At 41.3% G+C, this 17191-nt stretch overlaps 1 long non-coding RNA gene across 1 annotated transcript; it reads right to left on the minus strand.

Moving 5' to 3' along the window:
* Window positions 1-11441: 11441 nt before the first annotated feature.
* On the minus strand, window positions 11442-12317 carry LOC134470054 (uncharacterized). The gene is made up of 2 exons (XR_010039131.1): window positions 11898-12317; window positions 11442-11591 (listed from the first exon to the last, which is right to left on the minus strand). It is a non-coding gene; the product is annotated as an uncharacterized LOC134470054 (long non-coding RNA).
* Window positions 12318-17191: the final 4874 nt, after the last annotated feature.

Genomic DNA, 17191 nt, shown 5'->3' on the forward strand with positions numbered 1-17191 from the left:
CATGAATATACAACTTGAATAAACAAACAACACCCCTTCATCTCTTACCAGACATAACGCTGTTGAAAAAATATAAATATATATATATATTTGTGAAGATTTACAGCTTTCAAAGCAGACTGTTTTGAACAACATTTGAGGTATTCCTGAAAGTGCACTTCAAAGTAAATGGGTATTTGTTTGTAAAGTTTTCTATCTATTAAGGGCACTGGTTGCTTGCCAGTGCTTTTCTACTCAAAAACGATTAAATGATACTTTGAGTACACACTGAAGGGTAGAAGCCATGCTTTCCATTGCAAATCAGCAGTTCACAGTTGGGTGTGGCAGACAGAGATTAAAATCCAACCTACAGTATATAACGTTCGTTATAACCAGGGATAAACAAAGTGATCTGAAACAGGTAGATCTCTTGGCATAGTTGAGTGCGTTCAAAAGCACTCAGTGGGGGTGAATCCCCTTTTTTTGTACCAGGTTTTGGTGTTGAGCAGTGACAAGTAAGTGGAACTGGCAAGCCCAGCCTGAGACACCAGAGCGTGTCACAAAACATTATTGCTGAGCGTTGACACCGCACAGTCCCATGTGAATCTTTGCTATGACGCACGCTGGCTTAGTCGCTTAGTGGCATGCAAGCTGCTTAGTCATTTCTCTGAAAGATGTTGTACCGATTTTTACTCAATTAAACCCAGAAAAATATTAATATTCGATGGAGTTGAGCTCCATAATATCTTAGTGAAGTCTTCTTTGAGTCTTAGTTAGCTGACTGATGAACACACACACACACACACACACACACACACACACACACACACACACACACACACACACACACACACACACACACAAACACACACACACACACACACACACACACACACACACACACACACACACACACACACACACACACACACACACACACACACACACACACACGTGTAATGGCATTACAAAACGAGCAACACGACAGGCCTTGACGATTCTATGAATTCACTTGCGATTCCTATGCAGACTCAGAATACAAAGGAGGGAAACGGGGAAAGCACAAAGCGGCAGTGTTTACCGTAGTAGTTACCATGACTACTATGCCTCTGTGTTACCTCACTATGTTGCTAGGTTACCTCACGGACAGGTAGTTCACTAAGTAGTGCAACAGTTTTGAAATTTGCAGATGATATTCATCATCACTCAATTAGTCATGTCTGGATTAATCAATATCAATCACAGTTTTTCAAACACTGTTAACTGGGCTTTTCAGAACTCTTGAAATGTCAGAAGAACCATTTGAGAAATCATACTGATCATCCAGAGGAGTGCAAGTGAAACACAGTACACAATGTGCTGTATAGTTCCTCATAGTAGTCTATCGATGACGGAGATAATCTACTATTCAGAAGAGAGAAAACAGGTGCAATATTTCATCATTCGTTTCTCTCCAGAGTTCTGCCATACTTCCAGATCCACCACTACTCATTTCACCAAAGACTGATAAATATGGTCAACTCATTCGGTCATACTGTACTTTGCTGACATTCTCTTAACCAGTGACTTACAGCTACTATTTAGGCACAAGGGACTGTGTCTCGCTGGAGCAACGAGGCATTTGATGTCTTGGTCAAGGACACTGTATGGATGGAGGTCAGACAAGAGGGCATTGGTTATTTACACTACCCCCACATTTTTCCTACTTGTCAGGTTTTGAAACTGACACATGCTCCAATCGCAAGACGACTCCCCCATCTATTAGAACATCCATATTAGCCTTTTTCACCGTGACGCCAGAGAAGATCCATTTTTTAAGTGAAGCAGGATTACAGATTTCCACAGAAAACAAGTGGGGAGCAAGTTTATGACTATGCCACAGGATGGTGTCTCCAAACGGATTGAATCAAAGATGTCTGGCGTCACGTGAAGATGGCTATTTCCTCAGTCTGTGTCTCAAGAGGAGGTCTAAAGAAAGATTTTGTCCTGGAATTAGAAAAAAAGCATTGGATCCTAATGCAGTCAACTAGGCAAAGGAGGACATGGATCAAATCAGTTCCTTCACAGGTGGACCATCATAGGTCGCCATCTTCATTGCTTATGTGTCCTACAAGTTTCTTCTCTTTCTCCATTTCCTATTGAGGTCGTTGGGTTTCACATATACTACATAGAGTATATGGGAGTGCTGCTCTGCTCTGCATACAGTCTCAGCTGAGAAAGTTTTATGCAAATGCTTTTCTTTGATGTTGATTTTTGCGATTCGTTCCGTGTTTTCTTCCCTGTGGATACCCCCAATGTGACATGAATGTGTTGCACTTTATTCATGTGTGGACACTACCAAGAGATGTTTGTTTGTTTTTGGTCTTTTGTTTCTTATTTTTAAAGACAAAGGGAGAGGAACCAGTCCTGCCCTTTCACTGTGCAATAAAATTAGATGATTATGATGAATCTTATGAAAATGTTGATGATTATAAAAATTATTTTAGTCGGCTTTGGAGATTCCTGCTCTAACAAAGAGCATTTGTTATGATGAATGAAATGAAAGAGACTTTTGGCGTCAACACCTAGGATGACATGTTAAGTTGGACCAACACCGAGAGGTGCTTTGAAAAAATGTTTTTGTCGTGTGTCGGGTTGGTCTTGGCTCCCGTGAGCTGGGCAAGGACACCAGATGGCAAGCACAGAATTATGGGTAATTTGCATGTTTGTTAAAGTTTTTTTGTTCACGTCTTGATTGCTTGTTGGTTTTCTTCACCCTCCTGTGCACATATGCATAGCTCTACTGTATAGTGTTCCACCAAGACTTTTAGCCAGCGTACAGTGCACTGGACATTCCGGTGGGATTGACTGCCCTCTGCTGTTCGTTCAGTGAACAAGTGATTTTTCACAGATGTGTCAGCAGCTCTCTTGGGCATTTCTTTGAGAGCCAACACTAAAGAAAAAGACATTTTCTGGACAACTGATTTTTTTGTCAATACTGTAAATTTTTAAAAGGCCTGTTTAAAGTGTGTACAGACAAAAAAAACTGTCCAAGCTTTGTTGTACAGATGGATGTTGAGACTCACTCTCTCTCGCAGTGCTTCCGTCCCTTACGGAGTGAGTTCACATCTCTTACTGAAGAAGATCACCCCCACCCCAATGCTCTGCAGTACACTTTACATTCCTTATTTTTCTATTTGCTTCTAATTTTACTTTTATTGTATTGCCCTGTACCATTGACGATGCATGTGACGCCTACCTAAAACAAAGAAGCCATTTTCTCATGGCTGGAGGAATGAGCTGGAGACTGCTGAGCCAAAACCTCCTCAAACTGGCAGCTATGAGTCAACCTTTTGCAGATTTGTTTTCTTATGTTTTGTTTTGTTTGTTTGTTTGTTTGTTGCATTCGGTCTCTTTATTTTCTCTCTCAAGGCCGTTGGGAGTGACAGGGTGTTAGGTAAGTCAGTATCCTGTATCGTGTCAGTGAGTAACTAACCTGTTGGTGTGCAGTTTTTAAAGCAGTACTGTCACTGTTGTGTTGGAAGACTGTATTAAAATGTTGCTATATTAAATGTACACTGTATATAAAAAATATATATATAATAGATTATAATATAAAATACCTATACATATAAATATAAATATATATATATATATCTATATATATGTAAGAAGGTTATATGTTTGTCCATATATGCAGTTCTACACAAAGCTAAAGAAAGTTATGAGTCAGTCCCTTTTGTAACCCACACACATACTCTCACACACAGTCAGTTTTACCATTAGGCCTGATTGCCTAGGGCCCTGCCAAATCTGCCCTCTGTAGATCCAACACACACACACACACAACACACACACACACACACACACACACACGCACGCACGCACGCACGCACGCACGCACGCACGCACGCACGCACACACACCACCCCAACTCCCATGACCAATACCTGCTGTCTCTAACCAGGAGCATGGTGCCTGTGTTCTGTGGGAAAGGCCAAGGAGAGTCTATGTGAGTAACTGGTGGCAGTAGAATGATGTTTGGTTGTTTACATCCTTTGTGCAAAGCTCAACTTGGAGGCCAATGTTGACAGTGTAGCTCAGACGAGCCAGCTTATAGTCAACCAGCCGTGCCAGCAGATGGTCCATGTATTGGTGCTTGCTTTCGACGAGGGACAATCTCTCTCTATCTATCTCTCTCTCTCTCTCTCTCTCTCTCTCTCTCTCTCTCTCTCTCTCTCTCTCTCTCTCTCTCACTCACTCACTCACACAAACAGACTTTCTATCTATTTCTCTCCATCGCTTTCTGTCTGTTTTCTCACTTCTCCTCTCTCTCAGACAGACAGTGTTTAAACACAGACAGTTGACAGTTTCCCTGTCAGCTCACACGGCAAACAGATGGGAGAAGATGGAAGGTGGAAAAAAGACACTTCTATGAACACTTCAAGTGCAGAGGTCAAACAGACTGTGCTAGAATAATGCAAGCAGGAAAAGACGGGACGTGAAAATGTGTTTTGATTGAACATGGATTTAATGTTGTGGCATGACTATCACTAGTTTCCAGACCAAAACATTCATTATGGCTCATAAGCCGTACTTTTTCAGTCTTAAAAAAAGTCACATGAATTTCGTCCATAACATTACAATTCCGCAAAGGGATTACTAAATGAATCTGTCTCATCATGGACTCCACGTGTTGCTATAAGGTTTTTGGTTTATTGCGTTTCATTTCTGTTTCTGCTATGAGACTTGTCTTTGTTGTGCTTTTGCACGTGTCAACAGTGCACACACGCAAGAATTTATTAGGTAAAAAGTGTCCCAATATTCCCAAATGGTTTTGTACATAGAGCCAAATATTCTTTATCATTTTGCGATTAACTTCTTGATTTTTTTTTTGTGTGCCATGAAGATGATGATTATAACAAGTCTTAATATTACTATTGGTATTATTATTATTACTGATGATTATTGTAAATGTTAGATTTTATGATTAGTTTTGAATTGGTAGTTGGGTATTTTTATAGATATATACAGTACATAGTATTTTTCAAAGCTTAACAGTGGGCCTCATGTTAAAAAAAGACTCAGTTATTGTTTTATCCCCTGCAGGGGAGAGAGTCAGTTATGAGGTAATTTCCTGTTGCCAGGAGGCGATCGAGTGTGTGTGGCGCTGCCTGGTGATCTTGTCTTTTTTTAGTCTGCACCTGAATTAATGTCCACCTTATACCTCTTCAAAAGAGACACTTTAAAAGAAGTTGAAAAACAAACAAAAATGAAGTCGCTGAAAGCTTGACTGCACTGTACAACTTGCATGAAGACGCACACAGAGAGAGAGACAAACACAAAACACACAAAACTCTGTAGATATCATCCTTCTCACAAAAAATCTCTTGGACACCCATGTAGAGAAAATTATGCTTACAGACTGAATGTGACCTCGTGCACTGTGAGAGGAACACTTCTTCTGAGATACTTCATCAGAAACCAGTGAAAAGGCAAAGACTTTGTGATGTGTGAAATTTTAACTCAAAGACATTGGTGTGTAACTTGAATGTATTGTCTTGCTATCAATGGATGTATCCAACCAATGCATTTTACTGTAAAGCAATAATATGAAGATGATAATGATGTAAATTGTTATTTAAATAATAAAATATATAAATATATGGACATCACTTAACAAACTCGAACATGCAACCAACTTTTACTGAGTGTCTGCTTTTGTTTACTTCATCTTGGGAAGTGTGGCCTGGCCTATAAAGTGGATTTTTTCAAAATCTGCCTATATAAGACCTAAAGATATTTCAATATGTACTCGGGTTCTCAAAATAGTACTGTTGTTGACCTACACTTCTCAAGCTACTTCACAGACAGTTTAATAGTGTAAACCAAATGATTAATGAATATATCCAAACCAGTTATTAATTTATTTCCCCCTATACCCAAATACCATTATTTCTACTAGGGTGTTTTTATTGTTATTAGCCTAGTCCTATTCATATTATTACACACATTGACACTGCAACAGCAGCCGACAGTGATAGGCTACTCCAACATTAGGCTCGTTTGCAATCACGCAGCAAAAGATTTGATCAAAACGTGATTTGCTTGGTCATAAAAAGGAGGGGATAACTGCGTCGCAACCAAGCTGGACACATCAGGACGACGAGATTTCAACAGCGGCAAAGAAGGTGGATCTATAGGTCTGTGGGTGGATCTACCTATTTTGACAGCGGGTGTACCAGGGCGCCCTCTCGTGGAATTAAATAATCATGGCGCTAATTCCATGACGTGCTTACCATCGTCGGCACATGCTTGTGAAATGCGAGACTCGCTCTGCGTCTCGGAGAGAAATCGGGTGGTCTTGTGGTAGAGACACAGGTTACCACTCAGTGAATCATGGCACAAGTCTTATGTGATGATTTGGCTTCACTTCCATGTAATAATTCAGTTAATTAGTTCTCACTTTAGGCTATTCATTTTGTGTTTTGGGACCAAAGTCGTCATTCAGATAGGACCGTTTTAAAATTACTTAACAGCGCCAACCCATGCTGCGAGGATTGAACCCAGGTGTTCAATATGTAGCTTTACCATGGCGCGCCAACCACAAAGGCCACTCTGTTTCGTGCACTTTCATACATAAAAGACAAGATAAGTCTCTCGCAACTGGTCTGTTTCCACATTAACCATCAGCAACTAAAGACTCCCCGTGTTTCGGTGCAGTTTCGAACCGGGGACCTAATGAATGGAAGTCAGGCGCGCAACCACTACTCTAACCGTCGAGCAGGCGCCCGCGGAATAATACTGATTTTGTAACCTACGGCATACACTCCTAACGTGGCGAAGATGGAGCATCTGACGACAGGGTGGTTTGTTTCTTTTTTTTCTGTTGTAAGTGGGTTGTGCGCGACCATACATATGGATGATACCACTCTGAGTATGCTGCATTTGAGCATGAAATGCATTTCAGCATGTAGAAAATGAAGCACGTTCAACTACACACACATGAATCACATGAGCTATGAACACCAATCACGGCAGATTCCTCACATCATGGAGGAGGTCTTCTGCCCAGCGCAGTAGCTTTCTGGTACTGCGTGGCAGCTTGACAAAACTTTTGTTCCCGCGATGGTTCAACCCCATGTGACACGACTGCCGCGCAGAGGTCACTCCCTTCAACTGCATCGTGAACGGCAAATTCTAACCAGGATGCTTCACGCGGACACACTGAGCATGCTCGCTGCCTAGCAAATTTTCAACTTCGTCAAAATTACGCCATCACGAACGCCCTTATTCTCCCAGTGCAACGGGAGTGGAGCAAACCAATGAAGTAGAGCGGGGGGTTCTCAATCAGATCGTCAAAACACTTTTATCTGTATTAGAATCACATTTGACTAATGTGTGCAATAGCCTACGTTTAAAAAAATGACAATTACGCCACAGCATGGCTCAGACGAAAGATGGGCCTACGTTGTATGTGGCAGCTTGCTACGATGTAAGTTGCCAATCCTCACGACACTAAGTTTGACTAGTTTCACTTCCACCCCCCGCCCCATGCAATCTGCCCTCTCTTGCCATCTGCTTTTGACACTGGCAGTAAACGCGATTTATGAGCCTTCGTGTCAGCGGCATTGTTTTAACAACATAAAGCTACATTTTGATACTTTGTCAGTAGCCTACGGAGCGTTAGTGAAATGGCAAGGGTAGGCTAAACGCCCACTCCTGTCGCACAGCACTGGAGAAACCGTGCTGTTTGGATGAGAAGCCCACTGGAAACGTACCCGGGCCATCGATCCCAAAAAAATGAAGCGCCGTTGCCAGGCACAGTAAGCCCATACGACTTCATTGCGAGCGTTGACGTTGCGCAACGGACGTCAGCGAGAACTTGTTGTCACGATGTGGGTGTTATTAAATACAGCGCATTTAAAGTCGGCCACAAATATGAACGAGACGATGAGCTCGCACCGGTTTGCTCTACTAACACACCACGTGTGAGGAGTGGGGGGACAGGCAGTGAGGAGGAGCTGAAGTGGGGTATGGCAAGCCAAAACTGCCACTTTTCGGATCAAAGTAGCACGTTAAGATTGAAATTCGCCCGTTAAAAGCGCCCGTTTTCCCGGAATACGGGCGCTTTTTTCGCCGTCTTTCACCAACAACGGCCGCTCTGTACGCGCGCCATGATGCGTTGGAACGACGCACGTCACCGACGCCCGTAATTTCATGTCAAAGCGCGCGTTCCTGACGCGCGTCGCTACCGAGACAACGGGCGTTGAAGACGTGCGTTTTCCTAATATGATAATAATGTCCATCCTTCTTTTCCGAGAGCCAATGCATTTGAAGTGGTTGCGGCCAATCGCTGATCAAGACAGCCAGACCAAGACAGTTCATCACAGATGAATAACAGGAAACAGGAAACTTTCTGATTAAAATGTTAGTGCATTAGGTCAGAGCAGTTTCGAACGCCATAGCTCATGTTCTTTCTCTCTCTCTCTCTGCAAAGGTTTGTTGAGTAGCCTACATTTTGACCCAAGTAGCCTACTTTACTCAATTACACTGGAACCTGGCCTGACTGAGTAAAAAAAATGACTGAGAGACTAAATGACATGCACAATAATGCCACAATCCGCCGGAAATGAAAGATTGTGCAGGATCGCACACAGCATTTCCACTATTTTACTATATTGTATCAATGTATTTGATGATGGCTGGTGCCGAGCAAGAGATAGAGGTTATGGAGGACGACATTCAAGAAAAATAAACAAGAGGAAGAGGAAAGCTAATAAAGTAACTAAGTAACTTAGGCCTACTCAAATTACATTTTAAGTGAAAGAGGCCATGCCACTCTAATTACAAGTCAAGTCAAGTAGGTTTTATTGTCAGTTTCTTTACATGCACTGGTCATACAAAGAATTTGAAATTACATTTCTTGCTTTCCCATACAGACATAGACTAATCTAGGTAAGGACATAGACAGTATAGACATAGACAGTACTTATACATGGACTTAAGACAGTATGGACATAGACAGTGCTCATACAGACATTTAAAGTGCAAGACTGGACAACAGAAGACTTGTAGAGGACATACATTACATTACCATGTCCACCTTTTTTCATAATCCTTGGTGTTATCTGACCTGGTATGCAACATTATTTTAGATGGAAAGTTAGGCTATTTGATGGTGTATTTCAAAGCATTTTATTGCGCCCAAAAACACCTCTCAGGAGAACTTAAGCGGTTTGTCCATAATGTTTATGAGCTTTGCACTGATTGGCTCAGCTGTTGCTAGAGAACCACGTCATTGTAGATCAACAGACAGAAATGCAACACCATGTTAACAAGTGGCAGCTTTGTCAGTTTCTTCAAATACAGTAGAGCCTGGTATTCATGTCATAAAAAATAAATCCACATTTACATCATAATTTGTAGTAGAGATAAGACGCTGCAGTATAAGACGCTGTCAAATATTGTTTCCAACCTAAGACGCTGTCAAATATTGTTTCCAACATACATGCAACCGGCTTCCTAAAAGGCTCAGCCAATTTCAACATGCAGTCGTCATGCTCACACACTACCCTGGACTTGTCAGTACCTGAGATTTTTACCCCCCAAAATCATCCAAAAGGTTATGCATCAATATTTGGAGTAGATAGTTTTTAATGTAAACAAAATCTGCCCCCATTAGAATAGCCCAGATCTCGGAAAGGGCTGAGCCGAAAAATGCAATGTACTGACAAGTCAAGGGTAGTGTGAGCAATAATACAACAGCATATTGAAATTGGCAGGACTGCTCCTTTAACAGTAGGTTAACAGTTTTAATAAAATGTGGAAAGGGGAGGGCACCCTTTCAATTTCAAAACTTGGATGGATTTGTAGCTATCCAGTTGCTGCAAAAAAACAGTTCTAATTACTATCCAAGACCATCAGTAAAAAAAAAACATACCAAATTATGGAAAATTCTACTTCTAATAGGTAATAGATGACGGTACCTTCCATTAAATAACCCTGTGAAAGCAAAATTGGGTAACTCCAACTTCCAGTGTCATTGTGACACAGCATTCCACGTTACACATAGCAATACTTTATACCCCATCCGTGCAAGGGGGCAAATCACAATGGCGCCGGAAAGGGAGGAGTGCGGCGGGGCGGTACTATGCTCAGGATACTTCAGTCATGGAGGAGAACACTGCTTGATGACTGCCCCCACCAACCTGGTGGGTCGGGAGTCGAACCGACAACCTTTAGGCTGCAATGTCCAACAATAGGCTAAAAATGATTCAGGTGATTAATATCATCCTTTATAATTACAAAGAGACATCAATCAAAATCTTTATGGCTTTAAATGGGGACCATCATTTTTTAATTTGGTTCTGATTTGGCCTAATTTTAATGTTCTCAAACAGAATTTTGGCCACAACCTCAACACTAACCCCAGGTTAAGAACCACTGCTATAGACAGCAATCACTGTGTAGTTCACTCTACAACAGGGATGGGCAAATGGATGCCCGGGGGCCACATGCAGCCCGCCTCCTCACTCAATGCGCCCTATAGATAAAACAGTAGGCCTAATTAAGAAAATAATGACCATATTTTTTAAACACGATTACTGAATCAATATGTTGTAATTATACTGTGGGCCAATAGAGTGAAAGCGTGAAAGTGAAAGCCCAATTGGGAAACTCCAACTCACATTGTCATTGTGACACAGCACGCAAGTGAACACTACACACTACGAAAGTGCATTCATGTCTCATCCGTGCAAGGGGGCAGCCCTCAATGGTGCCCCAAAGAAGCAAGGCGGGACGGTACCATGCTCAGGGTACCTCAGTCATGGAGGAGGATGGGTGAGAGCACTGGTTAATTACTCCCCCCATCAACCTGGCGGGTCGGGAGTTGAACTGGCAACCTCTGGGCTACAAGTCTGACACCCTAACTGCTTACCCATGACTGCCCAATAGAGTATTGAGTATACAGGTAGAGTATTATATTCCTTCCAAACAATATGGACAGTTAGAGAACAACCAACTCTGTAAATTGGAGTCAGATCTGTGGTCATGTGAACCCCTGATGCTGGTGCTGAAAAAAACATGGCCCTCCTCATCATAAGTTGCCCATGCTATATAATGTCAACACCTGTGTTGTTTGCTCCATCTTGGGACTTTAATGGTACCATGTCAAGCTTTGTATACTAAGTGTGACATACGCTACCTGACCGGCGGAAGAACAAAATTATGGTATAAATTATCGTACATCTGGCAACACTGACAACCGGCGTGAATGCACTTGGCAGAATAACATACGTCAATTGTCAGCGATTGGACAGAGCTCATTTCAAATCAGAGCTGAGCTCACTTCTCCCGCCCTGGTGCTCAAGGATACGAAGGATCCAGACCTAAAATGACTTAGGAAGCAATTAATGTGGTCTGGTAAAACCAGGCTACCTCAGTCACATGTGCAAACAAACAAAATCAGCAAGGCACAATGCAGGAAGAAAAAGGTTGTTGTTAGAGATTAACCTAGAACAATTTGATTGGGAGCTTGGTTTTGGACATGTTCAGCTGCAGAGTGTGATCCTTCATCCAGGTGGACAGGTGAGCGAGATGAGTAGATCTGAAACGGTGTAGTCATCTGACTGAAATGACAGGTAAAGTAGCAAAAGAATGTTGTGTTTATTACAATGATACAGTATTAGCAGGAAACAAAAGACACAGTAGGCATTCACTCCAGGTTGTGCAAAGTATAGGCCTTTCTCATGGAGCGGGGATGTCAAACCTTGGCCATTTGTATAATTTATTTAGTCCACAATGATCATTTTAAATATCTAACAATTGGTCCACATATGGCTTGGACATGAAACATGGGTAGGCACATAGGCTACAAGAGCATTACTAGTGTAATCTCACACTTAGAAGGTATAGCATATGCTCTGTTAACTCACATCTTGCCGTTTCTTCATGAAGCTGAGGTGGCTGCATATCAACAGGGTCCAGTGCACTTAGGTCACGGTGTGGATCCACTAGGCCTACTGGGAGAAGCATTATATTAGCTCTAGATCTCTACATCATTACATGTAATGAAAAGTAGTGGGCTACTGTATAACCAGAGTAATGCAATGGTTATAATCAGGGTGCGATTTGTGATCTGGAAAACCAGAAGGGGGAATATGTTTCAGATTGTAAGCGATATCAATGGAATTACATTGAACTGTGATAAAATCATGCAGAAAAAGTGGCGATATCAAGACCACAAGGGGGGACAATCCCTGACTACAAATCGCACCCTGGTTATAATAAAATGAAATGCATGTCGTATGGGTGATGATCAGTGTTGGGCAAGTTACTACTGATTAAGCTTACATGTTATGTTACTGTCTNTTCAAAATAATCCCTTACACTAAATCATTACTATATTTAAAATATAAGGCATTACACTACTTTTGCATGAGTCATGACTTTTACCTCCCACCCAAGAGGTGTTTTGGCAGCATGCAAACTAAAACTACCAGGTTCAGGAATACAGTAGCTTATTTCTGACCCACCACACTGAAATGTAACTTGTAAGCACTGTAACTAAGTTAATATTACATATTTTTGCCCTGTAATGCATTACAGTAGAGGCAATTAATTACTTTTGTAATGCATTACTGCCCAACACTGGTGATGATGCTGTTTCGGGTACGAGAGCGAGGGTTCAGCAAATTTTACCGGTAGCTGCTCGAAAGTGACAGGAGGATGAATTGCGACTTCAAAGTTGCACGTAGGCGCTTTGAACCATTACGACCAGCCAGGGCACTGTTATGTGCGTGCAGATTTAATGACTTAAACGGAGCCCCATCCTAAAACAATCGCTACATTAAACCAACACACGCCTTATTTACAGATGTCTACTCGATATGAAAACCTTGTCGGACCTAGCATAGTGTTACAGTGAGTTTTCCCTCGTCTTGTTCTAAATGTAGCTGCTTGCACTCAGCCCAATACTTTTTTGCCCTCTTCACCAGATGTCAAGACGAAATGTGACGACGGTGATTAACAATATTTGCCAAAACAATAAATGCACACGTACAGGTCACATCATTATTAGCTGTTCATTGTACTGGGTAGTTATGCTAACTAGATAAGCTATTATGGTAGCTAACTATTAACTAGCGTATTGTTTTTACGAAAGAAAATACATTGGCACCGTAATAACACGAGTCTTTTCTGCTCATAAGACATATCTGCACTCGTAGATGGTTTGAAATGAAACGCCTACTGTCATATAAAGCCCAAACTTGAGAATAAACTTACCACACTGATACCAACTTCACTCGCTGGACCTTCAGGTGTACGACTTCATGAGTAGGCGGGCTCTTCTCTTGCTGCTGACTTCTGATTGGCCGGCTAAAACGTTCATCCTTGGTGATATCAGATCTTGCGTAGAAAACATGTTCTACTGAGGACTCGCAGGCTGCTCTCTCGCCTTTGAGATAAAAGAAAAATAAGCGTTGCCGAATATGCCAAAATTACCTAATGTTAAAATTATTGTGCTGGATACTCTACACTGGCGCAGATTTAATTATGTACAAAACCTTATTGTATTCTGCGCCACTAGATGGCATATTTGGGGCATACGGACGGTTCCTGGGAGGAGAAGAAGAAGTGTATGTTGTTGCTGCTAGCACGTACTCACTCTGCCTGCAGTGGATTGTTTTATTCCGTGTCAATTTAAAACTACTTCACTAAATGTATTACCTTTACACCGAGCCTCTTCATTGCCTACTACAAAGCAACTTTATGCACCAGTTCGTCACTGATGGCTCATCAACGCGGCGGCATCCTCCTCATGGCACAGGTAAGATGCTAACATACAACACCACTCAATGCTGTATTTTTTTTTTTTTTGCTTCAGACAGGTCTTCATATTTTTATTTTTCTTCTCGGACGTATTGTGAAGGTTAACTTGGTTTCACTCGTTACGTTTGATCCAACTGGATTTCATTGTTGTTTCAGACGCAACGTTTGCACAATGCAACAAGAAGTAGGCCTAAGCTTATTTCAATGTTGTTGTATTGTGTTCAAAAGGTGTTGAATTGTTAGACATGTAGAAACACATTTAGGACAGACTACCGGTGTGAAAAAGTATCTTTGGCCGTAACAACTGGCGACTGCAGATGCTAGAAGCAGTGGAGATTGGACGTAAATTTAAGTGTCACTCTTAATCTGGGGTGTATTCATTTAGACCAGGATTGAGACTTTCGTTTTGACCAATCATTGTGTTTACATGGAGTCGCCAGTTGATACGGGGGACTCGTATAGTCAGGTTTTATTTATGCTTAAACTAATCAAAGTGTAGGCATATAAGCGGTGTAACATTACACCGCTTATTAGCCTACACTTTGATTAGTTTATGCATAAATAAAACCTGAGAAGCCCCTCAATAGAAAGAAAAGCACAGCCAGAGCTCTAAATTAACATTGCAATCAGCCAAATGCTGGTGAAAACTCAGGTTGGGTGTACCTAATCACCGGAACGGACCGAAACCTACCGGAACGGACCAAAACCTACCGGAACGGACCGAAACGGACCATTTTTTCAGCCATATACACATTCAGAACACTTATAGAGCCCAGTAGCCCATGTAACACCGGACCGGAACGGGTCGAAACTGACATGAATGGACCGAAACGAACCATTTTCAGCCACATTCAGAACACTTTGCTATAGAGCCCAGTAGCCTATGTAATCCCGGACCGGAACGGATCGAAACTGACATGAATGGACCGAAACGGACCATTTTCAGCCACATTCAGAACACTTAGTTATAGAGCCCAGTAGCCTATGTAATCCCGGACCGGAACGGATCGAAACTGACATGAATGGACCGAAACGGACCCCGATTTAGCCAGACACACATTCAAAACACTTGTAGTCACCTGTAGGCCTATGCTATGTGTATCAAATTGATTATAACACCACATTCTTCAATAATCTAGGCTACTAAAAGTTGTTCAAAAATGTACCTTTGGTTTGAGGGTAGAGGGAATCCCTTTGTCGTCGTGATGTCATAGGGTACTCCCTGTCACGGGCTGTCATTTAAATCCAAGGTGTCTTTTTTTTTTTGTCAAGCGGCCGCTTGTACCATAACCCCGATCATGAAGCATCGCAGCTTCCCACCGGAAGATCCTGAACGACACCGAACCAAAGATATGGATATGAACTGTGAAACCGAAGCTGCCGCTGTTGTTATAGGCTACCAGGCACCGACATCTCCGACTGTCTGGCACAGTTGGTTTGTTTGTCTCTCTGTGCTGTGTAATAGCATTTCAGTGAGAGGCAATTTAATTGTGCTGCTAGCACCAGCGACGTAAGTAGGCCTATTGCAAAGGCTTTGGCCGCTTGACAAAAAAAAAAAAAGACACCTTGGATTTAAATGACAGCCCGTGACAGGGAGTACCCTATGACATCACGACGACAAAGGGATTCCCTCTACCCTCAAACCAAAGGTGGTCTTTCTTTTATTCTTAAGTGCAACTTTTCCCCTTCTAAGCTACCTCTTAAACTTTCTAATTTCCATAAGCAATGCCTACTTGCTTGGAGAATGTGCTTTGTCCATAACTTCTCCCCCCATAAAGTATTTATATGGAACAACTCTGATATCACTGTAAGAAGCAAAACCTTATTTTACCCTAATTGGTTTGAACATGGCATTAATGATATTTTCTCTCTATTTGATGATTCAGGTACTTTCTTGACGTATGAACAGTTTCTGTCACGCTTTCTTTTTCCTATACCCTTTCGTCAATTTCAAACAGTTATAAAGGCAATCCCTCAAGGGTTAGCGCTTCTAATTAGAAGTCACCTATCATATAATTTACCCAATTTTACTCCACTCTCCTCAGAAATCATATTAAACGGCATTAACATAACTGATAAAAAATGTGACAACAAACATATACGTAAATCGCTTCAACAAAGGGACAGAATCACTCCTAGAGGGAAATTTTTTTGGAATCCTTTAGTTCAAGACATCATTTGGAAGAAGGCTTGGTTACTACCTCACAAATATTGCATTACGAATAAAATAAAGGAAACTCATTTCAAAATTCTCCATAAGATTTACCCCACAAATGTATTTATTTCCAAATACACAGACTTAAGTTCAAATTGCTCTTTTTGTAATAATGTTGATGAAACCCTTGTACATTTATTTTTTGACTGTAACATAGTGAAACGCTTTCTTGCAGACCTTAGTTTTTATCTTTTTTCACAGCAAGACCTTTATGTTTTCAGTCTTAAAGACATTTTCTTTTACTATGAAAACTCAAATGACCCTTCTTTTGAATTTTTAGTGAATTTCTTTCTTTTACATGCCAAGTATTTTATTCATAAACAAAAGTGGAAAAAAATGCAACCCTTCTTTATAGTTTTCATTTTAGAAATGTCTTCTCTTCTCAACTCCCTGAAGCTTGTCAACAATAAGAAAAATTACAGACTTTTGAATATTCTTTAATTTATTCCTCTTGTTTGTTTGTTTATTGTCTATTTTATTATTTTTTTGTTTCTAATTAGACTTGTGTAATGTAACCTAATCCAAATTGTTCATGTTTACTATGTTTACCTGACCTTGTGTGCCTTACTGTTATGTCATGTCTTTGTCATCCTCTTTATTGCAATAAAAAAAAAAAAAAAAAAAAAAAAAAAAAAAAAAAACCCTCAAACCAAAGGTAAAGTTTTGAACAACTTTTAATAGATTATTGAAGAATGTGGTGTTATAATCAATTTGATATACACATAGGCCTACAGGTGACTTGTACAAGTGTTTTGAATGTGTGTCTGGCTAAATCCGGGTCCGTTTCGGTCCATTCATGTCAGTTTCGACCCGTTCCGGTCCGGGATTACATGGACTACTGGGCTCTATAGCCAAGTGTTCTGAATGTGGCTGAAAATGGTCCGTTTCGGTCCATTCATGTCAGTTTCGACCCGTTCCGGTCCGGTGTTACATGGGTTACTGGGCTCTATAAGTGTTCTGAATGTGTATATGGCTGAAAAAATGGTCCGTTTCGGTCCGTTCCGGTAGGTTTTGGTCCGTTCCGGTAGGTTTTGGTCCGTTCCGGTCCGTTCCGGTAGGTTTTGGTCCGTTCCGGTAGGTTTCGGTCCGTTCCGGTGATTAGGTACACCCCTCAGGTTGGCTGGTACAAAATAAAACTTAGTAGCCACTTTGACCCATTGGTGAGATTAAATATCTATTAGC

The sequence above is a fragment of the Engraulis encrasicolus genome, chromosome 19 (genome assembly GCF_034702125.1).
Source record: "Engraulis encrasicolus isolate BLACKSEA-1 chromosome 19, IST_EnEncr_1.0, whole genome shotgun sequence".
NCBI lineage: Eukaryota > Metazoa > Chordata > Actinopteri > Clupeiformes > Engraulidae > Engraulis > Engraulis encrasicolus.